The following is a 21,179-nucleotide window of genomic DNA, read 5'->3' on the forward strand; positions in this document are numbered from 1 at the left end:
GTTTTTAGCATTGAGTACACAAGCAAAACAACAAAATTGAAAACAATCAATAAACAATTTGAGCTATGAATGAAAATTTACTTTGTATGTTGTCTTTTATATTGATTTTTGATTATTATCCCTCTGAGTAACTCAAGGAAGTCAAACTTGACTAAGAGGAGCAACGATTGGGGGCATAATATTTTCTTTGTTTTCTGCTTGTAGGAATGATTCTAATGATCTGGAAACATCTAATAAGCTAGATGCCTATGATAAGAGCCTTCACATCAAGGTGAAATCACCACACATACCTTGACTCCGCTTATTTGTATGCTACAGGGAGGTTCCCATCATTTCTTTGTTTTTTTTTAGGGAATTTCTTTATCATGCAATCTGGGTCCCTACGAAATCTATCCAAGGATATGAACGAAAAAGGGTCATTGCGGACAAGATAAATAATATTGCACATGAAAAGAAAGGAACTCTAATCTGCCAATTATGTTTGTTATGCTCAGTGATGAAACTTAAGCATTTTAAATCCAGTGACTAGCTTTAGGTTGCATTTCATTTTGCATCTCATTTTGCATTTCATTCTATATTTTGTGAATTTAGAGTGATTTTGGTATGGTAATAATCTCTTTATCTTCTAAATGAGAGTTGGAAGCATCATCATTTCTTAGCTAAGTGGTCTTTTTTTCATCATTTCTCTGATTGAGTACTTGTGTATTGAGATGTTAGCTGCATACATAAGCATCTTATATAGATTCATACATTTCATTCACTCATTTGCATTCATCTTATTGCATAATATATATATTGTAGCGTCGTAAATTGTACGCACTCGCTAGGGTGGTACAATTTCACACCTAGTTTAGCACCCGCCTTAGCGCATTTTGCATTCTGCATTGTATTTCTCCTTAAGCACTTAATTAATCAAATTAATTAGGTCTAAGGTCTTACTTCATCATTCTCTACATCATAAAGTTGGGCCCTTTCACTAAAGCGCGCCCTTCGCATTTTATTCCTCCAATACATCATTTAATCAAAAACCCTAATTAAGTCCTATTTCTAACTTGGGGGCTTGGTTTCGGGGTCTAAACATCTCGAAATCACCTGTAACTTCGGGATTCTCTCTAAAATCATCATATCCGACGGCCCTGAAAATTTGGTGAAAAGTTGTCGGGACCATGGCGCCCGTGCAACATGGTCCCGGACATTTTTCCCGAAATTTTGGGAGCACGATCCAATCATAAAATAAAGCTTAACCCCAAGAAATTGGCAGGATATTCAATCTCTAGGTCGGCCAAAATACGAATTTACGACCTAGGGTTTCATACATAAAAGCTCTCTTTCCTCATTGGAAGGGATCGGATTTTTGTTTTCCAGGAACTGGATATGCAGCGAAAGAGAAGATCTTTGAAGACTTCAACAATACTCAACATCATTCTATCAAGCATCTATCAAATTCATTCATTCATCCAATTAGGGCTTGGAAGACATTGAAGAACAATAGGAGATTACCGACTGAAGATTGGCTTGTACTCCTCCCTTGAGGGTTGGATATGATTTCATATTGTTTTCATGTCCTTACATAAGCTTTGATATATCATTTATTCATGCTTTAGATCACATTGCATCTTGATTTAGAGCATTTGCATTATCATTTACAAGCAATTAGGGTTTACTTTCTAGGTTGCTCTAGTTTGCTTTCTTGCATTTTGGACCTTGCACACACACTAGGTCTGCACACACAATACATTTTACAAAACAACTTGGCTATTCGTGGAGGTGGAAATCACCAAAGCGGGGGTTTGACTAAGGCAAAACCCTATATAGCCGCCCTTCCCCCTTTTCAGATATTATTGCAAGTTTCGGGATTCAGACGACGCCGCAGGACACAGATCCGGAAAGAGGAGACTGAGACAGAACCCTGTGTAAAATTGCAGCTCAGAAGACCAGGACAGGGGCGCTGGGCGCCCTGGTCCTGCCAGGACAGGGGCGCTGGGCGCCCTGGTCCCTGGGACAGAGGCGCTGGGCGCCCTGGTCCTCCGGACAGACAGCTTTCCGACAGTTTCCAGACAGTGTTTCAGGGTGCAAAACAGTGGTTTCCGATGCAGTTTTCAGGACAGTGGCGCCCGCGCCCCCGTCCCGAACATTTTCAGTCCGATTTCGACTCCAGGTACATATCTGCATTCTTATTTTATCCTTACATTTACAGCTGTCTATTGTTTAATCTCAATTCTGCAAACTTGTTACTAGTTCATACTTACATTTCGAGGTTAGGGTTTGAACTTGTATCATTTTAGCTTTCAATTTCAACAAGGGAATAGAAATCCTAATAGATATCCCGTGGCTCTCTCTTTCACCAAAAGAAGTAGCCAACCGTGCGATATCTCTAGGCTCTTTCATATTCCGCAATGTGTGTCAAAAGTTAGGGTTAGGGTACATTGTCCTAGTCTCGCTTTTTCCCCTACACATTTTGGTGAACCCGACGTGAATCTATCATTGCTTCCTCTTGCATTGCATTTGTTAGATCTAGATCTAGATTTAGTGTGTTTTCATTTCATTTCATTAAAAGAGAAAAAGAAAAAAAAAAAAAGAGAGAACTTGTGTTTCTTTGCATTGTGTGTTTAAATTTTATGCAATCTTTTCAAAATGTCAGATTTCTATTTGCAAAATGTTCATGCATTTGATGATTATTATGAGTATAGCCAAGATGAATTATATGAAGCTTTAGATGAGTTTTTAAACCCTAAGGATGCTAAACCTTCATTTTACCAAAAACTCATAAACCTTTTTACTATGCCATTTAGGTGTGATGAGAAAGATAAGTCGAATGATTCCTCTCAAGGATACATTCCTATCCACTCTTCCCCTGAATCTAGTAACATGGTTGTTTTCAATAATCCCCTCTATGAGGAGATGTCTCCTTTTGAATCAAAAGATAAACCTTTTAACCGATATGATTATGCTTTGTTGGATGATGCCTTTGATGACTTTGTGGCTTTGTCGAAACCTATAAACAAAAACAAGATCTCTAAGTTGGTTAACATGATAAATTTGAATGAATATAACAAACCCCTCTTTGAAGTCCAAGGTGCTTGTCCTTCTCCCACCTTTCAAATTCCTAAGACTCCTCTCCTTACTGTCCAAGGGAGGTATGATCATGATTCCTTTGGTACTCCAAATAAACCAATCATTACTGTACAAGGAAGACAACCTACAAGTCCTTACAATTATGCTAAGCAAATAACTAGAGAGAGTTATCATGCGGTTGCCCATACTTATCATACCAGAAATAATAAGCAACCCAATCCTCCTCCTGTTATTCCAGTTTCGCTTCCTAATCCTCAACCAATCCTTCCTCAAGCTCCTCATATTTCGCAAGTTATGGGTAAGGAATATGATCTCATAGAACAACTTAAAACTACCCCTGCTAAGATATCCCTTTGGGATTTGATTCAAACTTCTTCCGCTCATCATGGAATGTTACAAGATGCCTTGAAAGATTTGAATGTTCCTCCACCGAATACATCTAGTAATATAGCGTCTTTTGTTAACTCTGTGATGAATCCTAAGCCTCAAATTGTGTTTACGCAAGATGAGTTGCCTACTAGTGAAGTCCAACAACAATATGATCCCTTGATGATTGTGGTTGTCATGAAAGACACTGCTATAAGACGAACACTAGTAGATAATGGCTCTGGCCTTAATGTGTGTAGCATCAATCTATTACATAAGATGAATGTGGATACATCTCTTATGGAGCCTGACTCTCGTTCTATTCGTGGCTTTGACAATGTGGCTAAGACTTCATTGGGTATCATCACCTTACCTCTCACAGTGGGACCTGTTACTTTGCCTACTCCTATCCATGTTATGCCAGGAAATTTAACATACAACTTGTTATTAGGGAGGCCTTGGATTCACAGCATGCAAGCTGTCCCCTCTACATTGCATAGACAAGTTAAATTCATTTATAACAATAAGACATATACTTTGATGGGTGATACTAATTTTCAAGCTTGTCTACAAACATCTAATTCCAAAGGAGATTCTTCTACGCCATCCTCATCTAGTGATGACTCTTTAAACAAGAAACCAATCGATGAGTCTTCGCTTTCCGATGATCAAAATCCTTGGGATGAATCTGGAATTCCTAAGGAAGATCCTTCTCGGCTTGAAACTACACATAAAAAGGATTTTGATCCTGAGAAGGTTCTTGTAGAAGATGATTGGGGATCTCTTGACTTTAACCCTACCTTTGTGGGTGAATATAAGATTCCTTCTAGAGAACTTAAAGTTGAAAAGAAGGAAGAAGCTGGAAATCACAAAGTTGAAAAGAAAGAAGAAGCTAAAAGTCAATCAACCCTGCCTGAAGCTATGAGTAATAATTTTGTGGCCGCTTCTCAAACTTCCTCTTCTCACATCTATAACTATGAAGAGTTTGATTCTTTATCTTATGAAAAACCACCTTCTTTTCCTGAAATGGCTGATCGCTATGGTCGTGGTTTTCGCATTTTTGCTAAGCATGGGTATCATGGAAAAGGTTGTGGTGATAATGAACAAGGGATTAGAGTTCCTCTAGAGACTAATTTTCAACATTACGCCTTTGGACTTGGCTATAATCCCTGCAGACGTACTAAAGCCTCTAAAAGACCATGCATTAGTGTTAATGCCATCTCTACATCTTTATCAATACAACACCCTGAGTATATTGATGAGGATTCTTCGGGTGATTGTGCTCTAGATATCTTCCCTACCGACGACGCTTTAGCTGAGTTCTTGGGAGCCTATGACACTCTTCCTCGTTATCATCACAATAGGGGACTCCCTTATTGTTTGAATACTGAAACTTATTTTGGAAAAGAGATTGATAATGATAAGACTATGAAAGAATTCCCTCAGTTAAAGGATACTCCTCAACAAAGTAATCTTCTCATAAGTGATACCACTGATGTTAAGATGGATCCTTGCAACAAAGAAAAAATCATTAAAATTGGAAAATGTTTGGATAAAGAGGAACAAAAACAATATGAATAACTATTGCATGAATTCCCTGAGATTTTTGCTTGGGCATATTCTGACATGCCTGGTATAGATCCTAAGATTGTTACTCATAATATCGTCTTAGTACCTAATGCTAAGCCCGTGAAACAAAAGATTCGAAAAATGAATCCTAAGATAGCTCTGCTTGTTAAAGCTGAGATTGAAAAATTATTGGAGGCTGGATTTATCCGCCCTATTGACTATTCCCCATGGATTTCAAACATTGTCGCTGTGGCTAAACCAGATAACAAAATAAGAATGTGTACCGACTTTCGGGATCTAAATAAGGCTTCTTTAAAAGATGATTTCCCTCTTCCAAACATTGATATGATAGTTGATTCTACGGCAGGACATGCCCTCTTATCCTTCATGGATGGTTTTTCAGGCTACAATCAAATTTTCATTAACCCTCAAGATCAATACAAAACCGCTTTCACTACTCCTTGGGGTACGTTTTGTTGGATAATGATGCCTTTTGGACTTAAAAATGCCGGTGCAACTTATCAACGAGCGATGACCCTTATCTTTCATGATTATATGCATAAGATTTTAGAGGATTACGTTGATGATATTTTGGCTAAATCCTTTCTTCGCATGGATCATGTTAAAGTCCTTCGTCAAATCTTTGAGAGAATTCGTAAATATCACATGCGCTTGAATCCCCGAAAATGTGTTTTTGGTGTGGATAGTGGAAAACTATTAGGGTTCATAGTTTCGCATCGTGGGATTGAGGTGGACACTAAGAAAATAGATGCTATTGTTAACATGCCACCTCCTCGAAATGTATCTCAACTTAAAAGCTTACAAGGAAAGATTCAAGCTATTCGTAGGTTTGTGTCTCAACTTGCGGATCGTACCTTTCCTTTTACTCAACTTCTTAAAAAGGATATCACTTTTCAGTGGAATGAGGATTGTCAACAAGCATTTGAAGATTTAAAAGTGTATTTAGCTAGTCCTCCTATTCTTCAACCTGCTGAACCTTCTAAACCCTTTATCCTGTATACAGCCGCTTCTTCTCATGCTCTTGCAGCATTGTTAGCACAACATGATAAAGATGGTAAGGAGTGTCCGGTGTATTACATAAGTCGTACCTTACTCGATTATGAGACCCGATATTCTGTGATAGAAAGACAATGCTTGGCCGTGGTGTTTGCGACTCAGAAATTGAGACATTATCTTTTAAATTCAGAAGTCCATGTCATGGTTAAGTTTGATCCGTTGAAGCATATTTTCTCTAAAACTGATTTATCAGGATGTCTCGCTAAGTGGGTTATGATGTTAACTGAATTTGACCTTAAATTTGTTTCACAAAGAGCAATTAAAGGACAAGCATTGACTGATCACTTAGTTGAGGCTCCTTCACCTTTTTCATTCCCTAACCCTGAGTCCTTTCCTGATGATTTCATTCTTTCTATAGAGAAAGATGAAACTTGGGAGTTATATTTTGATGGCTCTAAGTGTCGTACGGGATCGGGGGCAGGGGTTGTTTTGGTTTCTCCTACAAAGAAACCTATTCCCTTATCATATTGTCTAAATTTCCTGTGTACCAATAACATTGCTGAGTATGAGGCTCTTATAGCAGGAATAAAAGCAGCCCTAGCTCTTAATATAAAACACATACATATCTATGGAGATTCGCAATTAATTATAAGACAAGTAACAAGAATATATCAAGCAAAACAAGACAAATTATCACAATATAAAGACCTTGCTATATCTTTATTACAAAATTTTGATTCTTATACCATGGAACCGGTCCCTCGAAAAGATAACCGACATGCGGATGCGATGGCATGTGTGGCTTCGTTAGTATCTTTAGAGGACCCTATGGTCGATCTTAACTTCGTTATTCACAATCTTACTTCTCCAGCTATTGAAGATGATTCTAGCTTGGTAACATGTTGTGACTTTGTAGACTCAGATGAATGGTTCTCGCATATTGTAAGATATTTGACCGATGGTACCTTCCCTGATTCTGCTAATAGGAACACTAGGGCTAGAATCCGCAAGTTGTCTGCTAGGTATATCATCCTTTCTAATGTCCTTTATCGAAGGGGTTATGATGGTCTCCTTCTTCGTTGTCTTAACAAGTCGGAAATCCCTGTTGCTCTTGAAGAGGCACATTCGGGTGCCTGTGGGGGGCATTTTGGGGGCAAATCCCTGGTTCATAGGTTGCTTCGTATGGGATACTATTGGCAAACTATGCAGAAGGATTCCTTCTCATTTGTTAAGAAATGTCACCAATGTCAACAACACAATAATCTGATTCATGCTCCTGCCCAAGAACTTCGTTCTCAAGTAGCTTCTTGGCCTTTCTCCGCATGGGGTTTGGATCTTATTGGAAAAATCTCTCCTCCTTCATCTCAAGGACACACCTTCATTATAACTGCAACAGATTACTTTACTAAGTGGGTAGAGGCTATTCCCCTTCGCTCTACTACTGCTGAAGTGATTTATCAATTTCTTCTAGAAAACATTATTTCTCGATTTGGGATACCTTCCACTATTATCTCAGATAATGGAACATCGTTTAAGAACAAGGACGTGAAGAAATTCCTTGAGAAGTATCATATCAAACATCGATTTTCTACAGTGTATTACCCTCAATCAAATGGTCAAGCCGAATCATCCAATAAGATGATTGAGCAAATTCTTTGTAAAACCGTAAATAAGCATGGTAAGGATTGGAGTAACCAGCTAATCTACGCTCTTTGGGCCTACCGAACGAGTGTACGAATTGCTACGGGAACTACTCCTTATAATCTTGTTTATGGTGCTGACGCTATTATGCCCTTAGAGTTAGAAATTCCATCACTTAGGGTTTCTCTTAAAGGTATAATAGATGATGACTCCTATAGAGAACAACGACTTCAACAGCTTGAGATGCTTGATGAACAACGTATAAACGCTCTTGAGCATATTCAAGCGTATCACAAAACTCTACAGCGAAGCTATAATGATAAGGTCATTCAACGTTCCTTCTCAGTAGGTGATTTAGTCCTTTATGAGAATCAGCGCAATGTGAATGCCTTGCCGGCCGAAAAGGGAAAATTTAGTCCTAATTGGCTTGGACCATATATCGTTATTGAGGATTATGGATCAGGTGCTTACAAAATAGCAGATGTAGACGGTACGCCTCTTAAAGAACCTATCAATGCTATGCACTTGCGTAGATATTATGCTTAAATTCTTCACTTCTTATCTATCTTCTTCAACATTGGATAATATGTTAGTGTTTCTTAATTAAAAGCAAAATAGAATTAAATGTTATGATGTTTGATCTATATTGCTTCGTTCCTGGCAAGCATTTCTTCTTACTTTATAGTTTGTCTTGAATTTATGTAAATTGTAAAAGGTTTACATTTTTATAATGCTAGCATATTATACAGTGTTTTTATGTGTTAAGTAGAATCGTATCATGTTGTGTTTAAGTTCATAATTAAATCACATTAGTTATATGATTCTTAGACTTAATGCATATTTCTTCCTTATCATCAATGTCGTACTTGATTGAATATTTTAATTAAGTCACACATGTATCAATTTAATCATGGAGCATTGAGAAATCAATAACATAGAAATTAAATTCTGAACATACATGTACATTTACCAAATGTATTAGATTTAATCAAAACAAAATATACATTGTTTTAGGCATTAAAGATAACACATTTGAGACAGAACGAGAAGCATGTATATATACATATATATGTGCGGATCGTGTGCAAACATAGGTCACTGTATATCCAAAATGTGACCTCTCTCTTACATCATACAATCAGCTCCTATCCCTAGGGCTAGTGGCTAGAGAGTGTCGACTGGATGCTCCCTCCTGATCTGGCCATGGAGGTGGACCCATGGGTGTGTAGCGCGATACAGATCATGAGTGACTCCGAGAGGAACTCCTACGATCCCTATCCATGAGGATCGCACGATAGGTGGTAGCCTCGGTCTGGGCTGCTACTAGATCTCACCGCACCTGCTGGAGGTCCTCTGATAGGACTCTCTCTCTCTGCCCCGCCTGATGGAGATCTTCTGATAGGACTCTCTCTCTCTACCGCGCCTGATGGAGATCCTCCGATAGGATTCCCTCTCTCTGCTGCGCCTGACGGAGATCCTCTGATAGGAATCTCTCTCTCTCCCTCCATATATCTATCTGTAATCGGAATGGGAAAAACAAATCCTCATGCCGACCCGCATTCCCCTGAGGCCTGTAGGTAATCTGTGAGGAACTAGGAATCTGTGCTATCATGGAAATGTCTGTCATTGCCTGCTGAATCAAGGAATGCCAGTCCTGCACATTAGCTATGGCAGTAGAATAGATCTTTGTTAGTACCATTCTATATCATCAAAGCATTAATCAAATCAATATAAACCTACTATACCTGGATCTCCCTCGCGCCAGTAGGGATCATGATATGGTAGCATCTGTGGCTGGGAACCGCTAGGCTCCCCTCGCTCAAATACTCTATCCATGATGGGTGTAGGCTGAATGGTACTGGTGACAGGTCTCCGTATTGTCTCCTGTTCCTCCTGTTGGGGAATAAAAGGTGGATCCAGAGCTATGGTATCGTCTCCTGAATGGTGGGGAGCTGCATCTGACTCCTCCTCATCATCTCTATCATCCTCCTCCTCATCCTCCTCATCATCCTCATCCTCATCCGTATCATCACCTGCATCCTCCTCGTCCTCCTCTCTATCTACATCCTCCTCCTCCTCGTCACTGGGTTGATCGCCTGTAGGTGGATCAGGATCTCCCGTCTCCTCATGACCCTCTCCCTCATCTGACTCCTCTGACCTGGATCCCTCGTCCTCGTCTCGGTCTCCATGTCTCCATGGGCCTGGATAGCCTGTCGGATGATCTGGTGGAAAGATAGGACCTGGATATGATCTCATGAACCATGAAACATATCTACGCTGTGCTCCAGGCTCTGCAGAATAGTCAGTGACTACATCCTGATCTGATCCCTCCAAGTCTGTCATCTCGATATCATCCACCGTCGGTCTCGCTACTGCTCTAGGTCTGGGAAGGACCCGTGAGTGTCGAGTATAGATGGGCACATCAGCTGGAACACACTGCTCTAGTCCAAACTACCTCTGTACTCGGTCGAAGTAGAAGGGGACTATGATGTGTGCATATCGTCCTCGCAGTAGGCGGTTCCTCTGTAAACATGCTAACTGTCTCTCCATACCATCCCATCTGTGCATCAGTAGGTAAGGTCTCCACACTACCACCTCAGATGTCAATCTGTCAATAGTCACTCTCCAATACAGCAAATCCCCAAATCTCCACTCGCTGGTCAGTGGATAAGCGAACACCCTAGGTCGCTCGCTCGCTATACTCAGTGGATAGCCGACGGGCCTGGTGCATGTGAAGTGCTCTAAGATCCACACCTGCAGAAGTGTGCATGTCATCAAACTACAACCCTGTCCGAATACATACTCCTCAAGGTCATGATAGAGATGTGCAAGCATACTCCGACCCCATGCATAAACTCTCCTATGTCTCTCCATCCCTCTGATACACCATGTGAGGCCCCCATGCATGTGTGTCCCTCGCCCATTAGGGCAGATGGCTAGTGCTATGATGGCTATCATGAGGCATCTCAGAAGTGGTATCTCTCCTGTAGGATGTAAGAGCCAGCTGACCATGATACGACCTCTCGTCTCGCTCGGTATGACTCTCCCTATGCAGTACATCTGCTCCCTCTGATGATCCTCTGCTACCCGATCAGTCGCATATGTGACTGTCGCTCCTTTGATAGGAAGACGCAGTATACGGTACACATCCTCAAGTGTGACCATCAACTCTCCTACCGGAAGGTGAAAGGTACAGGTGTCAGGATCCCATCTCTCCATCAGTGCCATCAGCATCGCAGGATGAAATCGAATGGCCGGCATAAGAATCATGTACCACAATCCTACTATCGATAGGGTGTCTCTCTCTGACTGAGTCAGCCGTGGAATCTGGTCTCGCAAAGTGCGAAGGATGTGTCCCGTTGTATGCTCTCTCATGTATGGGAGACCCTGCAAAATGAAAACATGACCAAAATCAGTACTCAATCATCGAAATCGCAAATGCAAACTGTTGAACATTGAATGCTTGCCTTGTAACCCCTCGCCAGGCCCTGATTGGGGACCATGGCGCCCTATCAGGGACCATGGCGCCCCTGTCAGGGACCATGGCGCCCTGGGGGGACCATGGCGCCCCTGTCAGGGACCATGGCGCCCTGGGGGGACCAGGGCGCCCTTCAGGGACCATGGCACCCTAGGTGGGCCCCGGTCGGCGTTCAAGGTCCGCATTCGATCACGAAAAAGTCAAACATGCGAGAAATCAAAAGTCAAACGTTTAGTCAACTCACCTCGTCCAGTGGCTCGTCGTCGATCACGACCTGGCGCAGGATCTCGATCCTCGTGGGACGCTTCGGTCATCGTGAAGGCATGGTGGTGGCTAGGTGGGCTCCGCTGAATAGTATCCTGAAATCGACAAAGTGACGAATACAAGTGTCACTTTCGAAGTATATACTCTCATTTGTCTATTCTTACTTCTCGAAACCCTAATTTTTCTTCTATCATTCATTTTATCATAACTTGAGTTTGGGAGATGCGATTTTCGAGCCATTTGTTGTGTTGGAATCGTATTTTCCTTCTCCTACTCTCGGGATGTTCCAAAAAGTGCTCTGATGAAGCTTATTTAGTGAACACCCCTCATCAACACTCTATTACACAATTTGTCGCAAGTAAACATGCTACCCTGTTTCACCTCCCTAAATAAGCAAGTCAAAATAGGGGGGGGCATATAGCTACTCACAGATTTCATCACTTTCCCTAGTAAGCATTAGGTGATTTTGTGATCTAACATTTGTTTTGTAGGGTGCGGTTCCTAACTGTGTACTGCAGATACCACTGGGGGCTTCGTCCGACGACTTATGGATATATCCTTTTTTTCAAATGATGTTTACTTTTCTGTACTTTAGCTTGCATATGCACGTAGTACTCATATGACCGCTAAAGTGGGGGCTAAATGTAGCGTCGTAAATTGTACGCACTCGCTAGGGTGGTACAATTTCACACCTAGTTTAGCACCCGCCTTAGCGCATTTTGCATTCTGCATTGTATTTCTCCTTAAGCACTTAATTAATCAAATTAATTAGGTCTAAGGTCTTACTTCATCATTCTCTACATCATAAAGTTGGGCCCTTTCACTAAAGTGCGCCCTTCGCATTTTATTCCTCCAATACATCATTTAATCAAAAACCCTAATTAAGTCCTATTTCGAACTTGGGGGCTTGGTTTCGGGGTCTAAACATCTCGAAATCACCTGTAACTTCGGGATTCTCTCTAAAATCATCATATCCGACGGCCCTGAAAATTTGGTGAAAAGTTGTCGGGACCATGGCGCCCGTGCAACATGGTCCCGGACATTTTTCCCGAAATTTTGGGAGCACGATCCAATCATAAAATAAAGCTTAACCCCAAGAAATTGGCGGGATATTCAATCTCTAGGTCGGCCAAAATATGAATTTACGACCTAGGGTTTCATACATAAAAGCTCTCTTTCCTCATTGGAAGGGATCGGATTTTTGTTTTCCAGGAACTGGATATGCAGCGAAAGAGCAGATCTTTGAAGACTTCAACAATACTCAACATCATTCTATCAAGCATCTATCAAATTCATTCATTCATCCAATTAGGGCTTGGAAGACATTGAAGAACAATAGGAGATTACCGACTGAAGATTGGCTTGTACTCCTCCCTTGAGGGTTGGATATGATTTCATATTGTTTTCATGTCCTTACATAAGCTTTGATATATCATTTATTCATGCTTTAGATCACATTGCATCTTGATTTAGAGCATTTGCATTATCATTTACAAGCAATTAGGGTTTACTTTCTAGGTTGCTCTAGTTTGCTTTCTTGCATTTTGGACCTTGCACACACACTAGGTCTGCACACACAATACATTTTACAAAACAACTTGGCTATTCATGGAGGTGGAAATCACCAAAGCGGGGGTTTGACTAAGGCAAAACCCTATATAGCCGCCCTTCCCCCTTTTCAGATATTATTGCAAGTTTTGGGATTTGGACGACGCCGTAGGACATAGATCCGGAAAGAGGAGACTGAGACAGAACCCTGTGTAAAATTGCAGCTCAGAAGACTAGGACAGGGGCGCTGGGCACCCTGGTCCTGCCAGGACAGGGGCGCTCGGCGCCCTAGTCCCTGGGACAGAGGCGCTGGGCGCCCTGGTCCTTCGGACAGATAGCTTTCCGACAGTTTCCAGACAGTGTTTCAGGGTGCAAAACAGTGGTTTCCGGTGCAGTTTTCAGGACAGTGGCGCCCGCGCCCCCGTCCCGAACATTTTAAGTCCGATTTCGACTCCAGGTACATATCTGCATTCTTATTTTATCCTTACATTTACAGCTGTCTATTGTTTAATCTCAATTCTGCAAACTTGTTACTAGTTCATACTTACATTTCGAGGTTAGGGTTTGAACTTGTATCATTTTAGCTTTCAATTTCAACAAGGGAATAGAAATCCTAATAGATATCCCGTGGCTCTCTCTTTCACCAAAAGAAGTAGCCAACCGTGCGATATCTCTAGTCTCTTTCGTATTCCGCAATGTGTGTCAAAAGTTAGGGTTAGGGTACATTGTCCTAGTCTCGCTTTTTCCCCTACACACACACACACACATATATATATATATATATATATTTGCATTACTCATTACTCATTTTCATCATTTATTTGCATATGAAAAGAAACAAAAACAAACATTCATATTCATTTGCATTTAGATACATCCATACTGAAAAATAATGCATACATATAGAATAAAGCATATAGAAGACATCTCATAATCGATCGACACAAGTACTATGAAGTCCAATCAGATCTCGTATATATAATCATCAAGTGCTAGGGTACAAAATAATGTAAACTGACATATACAAACTCCCATTGAAGCAAGAATCATAAGGGCTACAAAAAATGTGTGTGCCTACAAAAAATCTCCGAGCTAAAAAAATAAAATCTATCTCTCGGCCTCTCCCTCATCGGCTGGTGGAGGAGGTGGAGCTTGCTAACTGGGATCTTGACAAGGTGCCCAAGCTCCCTCAGATCAAGACATATACTGTGAAGATGGTACAACTTGCTACGCTACATGAATAGCTACACTATAAGCTACAACGTAATAAGATGCCCGACTGGTCTGGTGCAAAACCTCTTGCTAAAGAGCATCTCGCTCTGCCCTCATCGTCGTGACTTGATGATCACACTCTACTCTGAGCTCCACAAGCTGACGATCTCACTCAGCCCTAAGCTCTGCTAGCTATCGGTCTCACTCTATTAGCTGAGTTTGTGCCACTGTCTGTTAGGACATGGAGGCAATTGAGAGGGGGGGTGACTAAGTTGTCTATTAATTTTAACCCTGATATAACTTAACCAAACTTAATGCATAATACCGGTAAACCAAACTTAATGTCAGTAGACAGTTTAATAGTTAATAACAATATTGGTAAAGTTTAATGCATGAAACAAAAGACAAATAACATCCACAACACATAACATAGATATTTGTATGTGGAAACCCTGTAAAGGGAAAAACCATGGTGGGAAACCTTACTCACAATCAGATGATACTACTACAGATAGTATGTGTGTACAAATTGGGTCTGCACATGCAGAAAGGCCAACTGCCTAGAGCTCACTACTCAATCACAAAATGGGAGTCACACTGACTACAATTGGATGGTTAAATCCAATGATAATGTACTACTCAAAATAGCATCTTCATATGCTGGATTTAGTACTGGTTAAGCTCTGATTATCTTCTTCATACCTTCCTTGAATCTTAAAATGATGTCTGTGTGTATAGCTCTTCTTATATTTGCATATACCTTATTACAATCCTCTACCACACCTTCTTACATAATCTCACAAATGAGATCTTACATATATACCAAAACCTAAGACCAAATGTGTAGGTCGGCTCACTAAGAATATTATAATTAGATCAATTACAAATGAATCAATATGTGATGCATCATGTTGGCTCAATGCATTTACAATAATAACCAATCAATAAAACATCTCCATAATGTGTTGTGCTGATCTGGAATAGATAACACTTGTCAGTCCATAACCTAGACCTATTTGCCAGTAACAACAAATATGCAAACTCAATTAGACCAATAACCAAAACACCAAAACCATGTTTCCAAACAATGTCTTCGACATAACCAAGTAGTCTCCAGATGATAACAGATCATCCTCAGTGTCGGTGAACAATATAACCTGTCGGTAAACTAGATACCAGTGACTGTGCATAAGTCACTGAACATGCTGGTGAACATAACCAAAGATCTTTAGTGCTAATAAGTGTTGACAAGTGTTGACAAGTGTTGACATCAATGACAAAACCAATGCAACAAATCCATAATACCAACAATCTCCCCCTTTGGCATTGATGGCAACACAAGATGGAAAAACTATCTAAGTGCCAAAGTAGAAATGCCAAAAACCAATAATCTCCCAAAGAGATCATTAACCAGAAATCAAAATACAGATACAGAGAGTAACAATCTCTCCCCCAATGAATAATTTCTCCCAAAAGATAATGTGTTTTTCCATAGATATCTCTCCCCCTTTGACATCAAATGCCAAAGTAATACAAAACCAAAAATAATTAGTTCAAAGTGTTGGCAATATAACAAGGATATTGACAAGGTTGTTGATGATTATGGACATAACTGATTAAAGATGTTTTACTGTCTTGATATTATTATTTTGTCATTGATGTCAAGCAATTGATTTTCTAATTCAGTATGATGTTGCCATATCTTAAGAAATATGATATGAAGATTATAAAGAAGTTGGTAAAGACATAGGAAAGAATATGATGAATAAAGGGACAAGTTATTCAATGGGAAACTCTACCGAGTCAGACAATGATGAGATCTTGATGTTTTATATTATTTTAACATCATACATATGTTGTAAAATGTAAAGGGTAATACTATACTATGTTATCAAGCAAAGAACCTAGTCAATAAACCCTAAGGAACATAGTTGGTAAACCCTAAGGTTATCGCAGTCGGTTAATGAAGACAGAATGTCTACCAAGTAAAGTTTAGTATTCACTGAGTTGTAACCGAGCTATAACAGAATGCATTAAATGTTTACATATGATATTTAATGAAAGATGCTGATGAGCTGGAGTGGATCAATGATTGGCAAGCCATAGAAAAAGTTTGTTACTGAATCTAAGGCAATGGAAAGTCGGCAAAAAGATCTACAGCTCAGATTGAACCACATTACCCTAACACAAGTTCCAAGATGATTGTGTAAGTTCCAAGGCAGGGTAAAACATTTTTTAGATCGAAAGATACAATGAACCTGGACAAGATTAAAGATTTGATGGCTATGATTGATCATGGGAAATGTGATCGAGGAGATTAAGCAGTTAGATGATTGTTTATAAATAAGGAACTGTTGATAAACAATGTATGTGGGCAAGTGTATGCACAGGGATGCTACATAGTGATTACCTAGCACAGAAGCTTGAAGACCTGTTAGAATAACAAAGTATTATGCCCAACAGATAGACAAGATTAGTTCTATGTCTAGATTTTATTGAACAAATAAGAATCTGCTTTAGCATTTTATATGTGAAGTTGCAGACAGATTGTATTACTGTTAGTTTGTGAAAGTGACAAGAAATCTCTTAACCGAGTGGACTTAACAGTCTTATATGTAAATCCTCTAACAAGGTGACATTCTAAATGAGTGTTTGAAATTCTTTGACAATGTCACTTCTAACAAAGTGAAGATCCTAACAGATCTGAGGGAAATCCCTTAACTGGGTCACATCTAGCAATGTGTTTTGTAATCTTTAACAGGATTGGCTTTTAACTGAGCATACTCTAGAAGAGTATATTTCTTAGTGGGTCCGAAATCCCACAGTGGTTTTTCCCTATTTGGGTTTCCACATTAAATCTGGTATTATGAGGTTTATATTGTTCATATGCTTTTGAGTTTGCATGTTTGACAATTTTTGATTATATGACTGATATATGTTACCGAGGTTGAATCTAATGTTTTTATGGATGATTAAGTTTGTATGATTCACCCCCCCCTCTCATCTTGTTGGCTATTGGATCTATACTTATATTAAGTATCGGAAATATCACAAAGAACTTATTACAAATACCAATTGTTATAACCAAATTTATTCAATCTACTCCCCCTGAGAAGTATCTCTCCTTCATCAAAGTCGGAAAAAGATTTCTCTATTAATACTATTGGTTTGATGCCATGCTTCAACTCTCTAAGTTTCTACTGGTGAGAGTATAAATCCAAGTTGCTCTCTTAGATATTCAAAAGTTTCCTTAGGCAAAGGTCTAGTAAATATATCTACAATCTGCTCTTTAGTATTCACATAAACCAATTTCACTTCTTTTGCTTCAACATTCTCTTTTAGAAAATTGAATTTGATAGAAACATGTTTAGTTTTAGAGTGAAAAAATGGATTCTTTGATATATCAATTTCTGCCATATTATCATAGTAAATGATTATAGGTTCTTTGCATTTTACCTTTATGTCCTTCAAAATTTTCTTAATCCATAATACCTGTGTACAATTAGTTGCTGTTGCAACATATTTTGATTCAGCTGTTGATATTGATGTACACCTTTGTTTCTTGCTCAACCATGAAATTAGTCTGCTACCAAGAAAAAATGCTCTGCTGGTGGTGCTTTTTCTGTCATCTACATCTCCTACCCAATTTGCATCTGTGTATGCACATAAATCAAAATTTTCATCTTTAGGATACCATAAACCAAGATTTGTTGTGCCTTGTAAGTACTGGAAAATCCTTTTTACTGCCGATTCATGATTTTCCTTAGGATTACTCTAAAATCTTGAAACAATACATACTGCATTCATAATATCAGGTCTTGTTTATGTCAAATACAGTAAACCTCAAATCATAGATTTATATCTTGTCGGATTAACAAGTGTTGATTCATCCTTCAATTATTATTTCTCAGTTGTAGTCATAGGTGTACTTATCTGTTTAGAGTTTTCCATGCCAAATTTCTTAAGCAATTCCTTCAAGTACTTTGATTGATTTATGAATATACCTTTATCAGTCTATGAAATTTGCAATCCTAAGAAGAATTTTATCTCCCCAATCATATACATTTCAAACTCTTCCTGCATCTTATTAGAAAAGTTTTTACACAATCCTTCTTCTCCTCCAAAAATGATATCATCAACAAAGAATTCAATAACCAATATGTCACCATTAGTCACTTTGTAATATAGATTGTTGTTAGTAATACCTTTAGTGTAATCAAGCTTTAAAAGATATTTGTCCAATCTAGCATACCAAGCTCTAAGAGCTTGCTTCAATCCATATAAATCTTTCCTTAACTTGCAAACTATATCTTTGTCATCTGTCAAATAAAATCCATCACGTTGTTCCATGTAAACTTCCTCTTCAAGATCACCATTCAGAAATGCATATTTAACATCCATTTGATATACTTTATATTTCTTGTGTGCTGCAAAAGCTAAGAATAATCTGACTGCCTCAATTCTAGCTACCGATGCAAAGGTTTCATTGTAATCAATTCCTTCTTTTTGTGAATATCCCTTACACACTAATCTTGATTTGTTTCGGATTACCTTACCATCTTCATTAAGTTTATTTTTGAATACCCATTTAGTTCCAATTACATTTTTGTTTTTAGGCTAGGGAACCAATGTCCATGTGTTATTCTTTTCAATTTTTTATAATTCATCTTCCATAGCCTTAATCCAATGTTTATCTTCACATGCCTCATTAATAGTTGCTAGTTCAATTTGAGAAATTAGACATACCTCTTCATTTGTCAGTCTTCCTCTAGTCATAATAGCTTGATAATTATTCCCAATTATCTGACTTTTAGAGAGATTCAATCTTAAATACATGGGTGTATTTACTTGTTGTTATTCTTTAGTCACTGTGGAATTCTCAGATGATGTCGGTGTGACTGGATCAACATTCTATACCGGTGTACTCATTGTAGGTTCATTTGTGATTATCTCAAGTACCGGTTCAGAGTCCATAGACCTTGAATTACCTCTAAACTGTTCATCAATCTTCACATTTGCACTCTCAATGATTTTCTGCAATCTCTTGTTAAAACATCTATATGCCCTACTCTTAGATGAATAACCAAGAAATATTCCTTCATCACTTCTAGGATCAAATTTGCCAATATAATCATCTCTCCTAATATAACATTTGCTTCCAAATATTCTGAAATATTTAAGAGGAGTATTACCAAACCATAGTTCATGAGGGGTCTTATCGGTTTCACCTTTTATGTGAACTCTATTGAATGTATAAAAAGTTGTGTTGACCGCTTCTCTCCAATACACATGAGGTAGGTTTGCTTCTAATATCATGCTTCTAGCTGCATCTAAAATAGTTATGTTCTTCCTTTCCACAACTCCATTTTGTTGAGGTGTTTGAGGTGCTGATAGTTGTCTTATGATTCCATTCACTTCACAGAATGTATTAAATTCCTTAGATGTGAATTCACCTCCTTGATCTGATCTCAAACATTTGATTTTCTTACTAGTTTCATGTTGGTATTATGGATGTGTTGCATTGGTTTTGTCATTGATGTCAACACTTGTCAACACTTGTCAACACTCAAGAACACTTGGAGATCTTTGGTTATGTTCACAGGCATGTTCAGTGACTTATGCACAGTCATTGGTATCTGGTTCACCGATAGGTTATATTGTTCATCGACACTGAGGATGATCTGTTATCATTTGAAGATTACTTGGTTATATCGAAGACATTATTTGATCACTTAGTTTTGGTGATTTGGTCATTGATCTAATCGAGTTTGCATATTTGTTGTTACCGGCAAATAGGTCTAGGTTATGGAATGACAAGCATTATCTATTCCAAATCAGTACGACATGTTATGGAGATGATTTGTTATTGTTGTAAATGCATTGAGCCGATATCATGCATCGCATATTGATTCATTTGTAATTTATTTTATTGCAATATCTTAGTGAGCCGACCTACACATTTGGTCTTAGGTTTTGGTATATATGTAAGATCTCATTTTTGAGATTAAGTAGAAGTAGAGGTGAGTGTGAAAAAGGATTGTAATAAGGTGTATGCGAATATAAGCAGAGCTATACATGCTGACATCATTTGAAGATTCAAGGAGGCTTTTGAAGAAGACAATTAGAGTTTAACCGGTACTGAATCCAGCATATGAAGATGCTATTTTGAGCAGTACATTATCATAGGATTTAACCATCCAATTGTAGTCAGTGTGACTCCCATTTTGTGATTAAGCAGTGAGCTCTAGGCAGTTGGCCTTTCTGCATGTGCAGACCCCATTTGTACACACATACTATCTGTAGTAGTATCATCTGATTGTGGGTAAGGTTTCCCACTGTGGTTTTTCCCCTTATAGGGTTTCCACATACAAATAACTGTGTTATGTGTTGTGTATGTTATTTGTTTTTTTGTTTCATGCATTAAACTTTATCAGTACTGTTATTAACTGCTAAACTCTCTACCGACATTAACGTTTGGTTTATCGGTATTATGCACTAAGTATGGTTAAGTTAGTTTTTGTTTGAAATCAAGAGACAATTGATTCACGCCCCCTCTCAGTTTCCTCCGGGACCTAACAATTGGTATCAGAGTCTAGTCCTCTTTTTGCAGAGGTTTAACAACTTCAGGATATCTTATGTCTACTAACTATTTTAGGAAGGACAGTCCGGAGATTGATGGAACCAACTATGGTTTATGGAAGATTAGAATGGAGACACATCTGAATTGCTTTGGAAAGGACATATGGGATGTTACAAAGAATGGCTATGTTGTTCCTACTCAAGGTCAACCTAATCCACCAAACTTGGCTAAAGATGAAGAAAATGATTGCAAAGCAAGAGAAGCACTTTTGAGCGCATTGTCAGATCATAAAATAATGGGATTATCTGACTGATCTACTGCTAAAGCTATTTGGGATAAATTGGAGACATTGAATGAAGGTGATACCACTGTCAAAATTGAAAAACTGGAATGCTTCCAGGGTAGGTATGAAAATCTGAAAATGGAAGA

Source organism: Cryptomeria japonica, chromosome 3 (genome assembly GCF_030272615.1).
Source record: "Cryptomeria japonica chromosome 3, Sugi_1.0, whole genome shotgun sequence".
NCBI classification, from domain to species: Eukaryota; Viridiplantae; Streptophyta; class Pinopsida; order Cupressales; family Cupressaceae; genus Cryptomeria; species Cryptomeria japonica.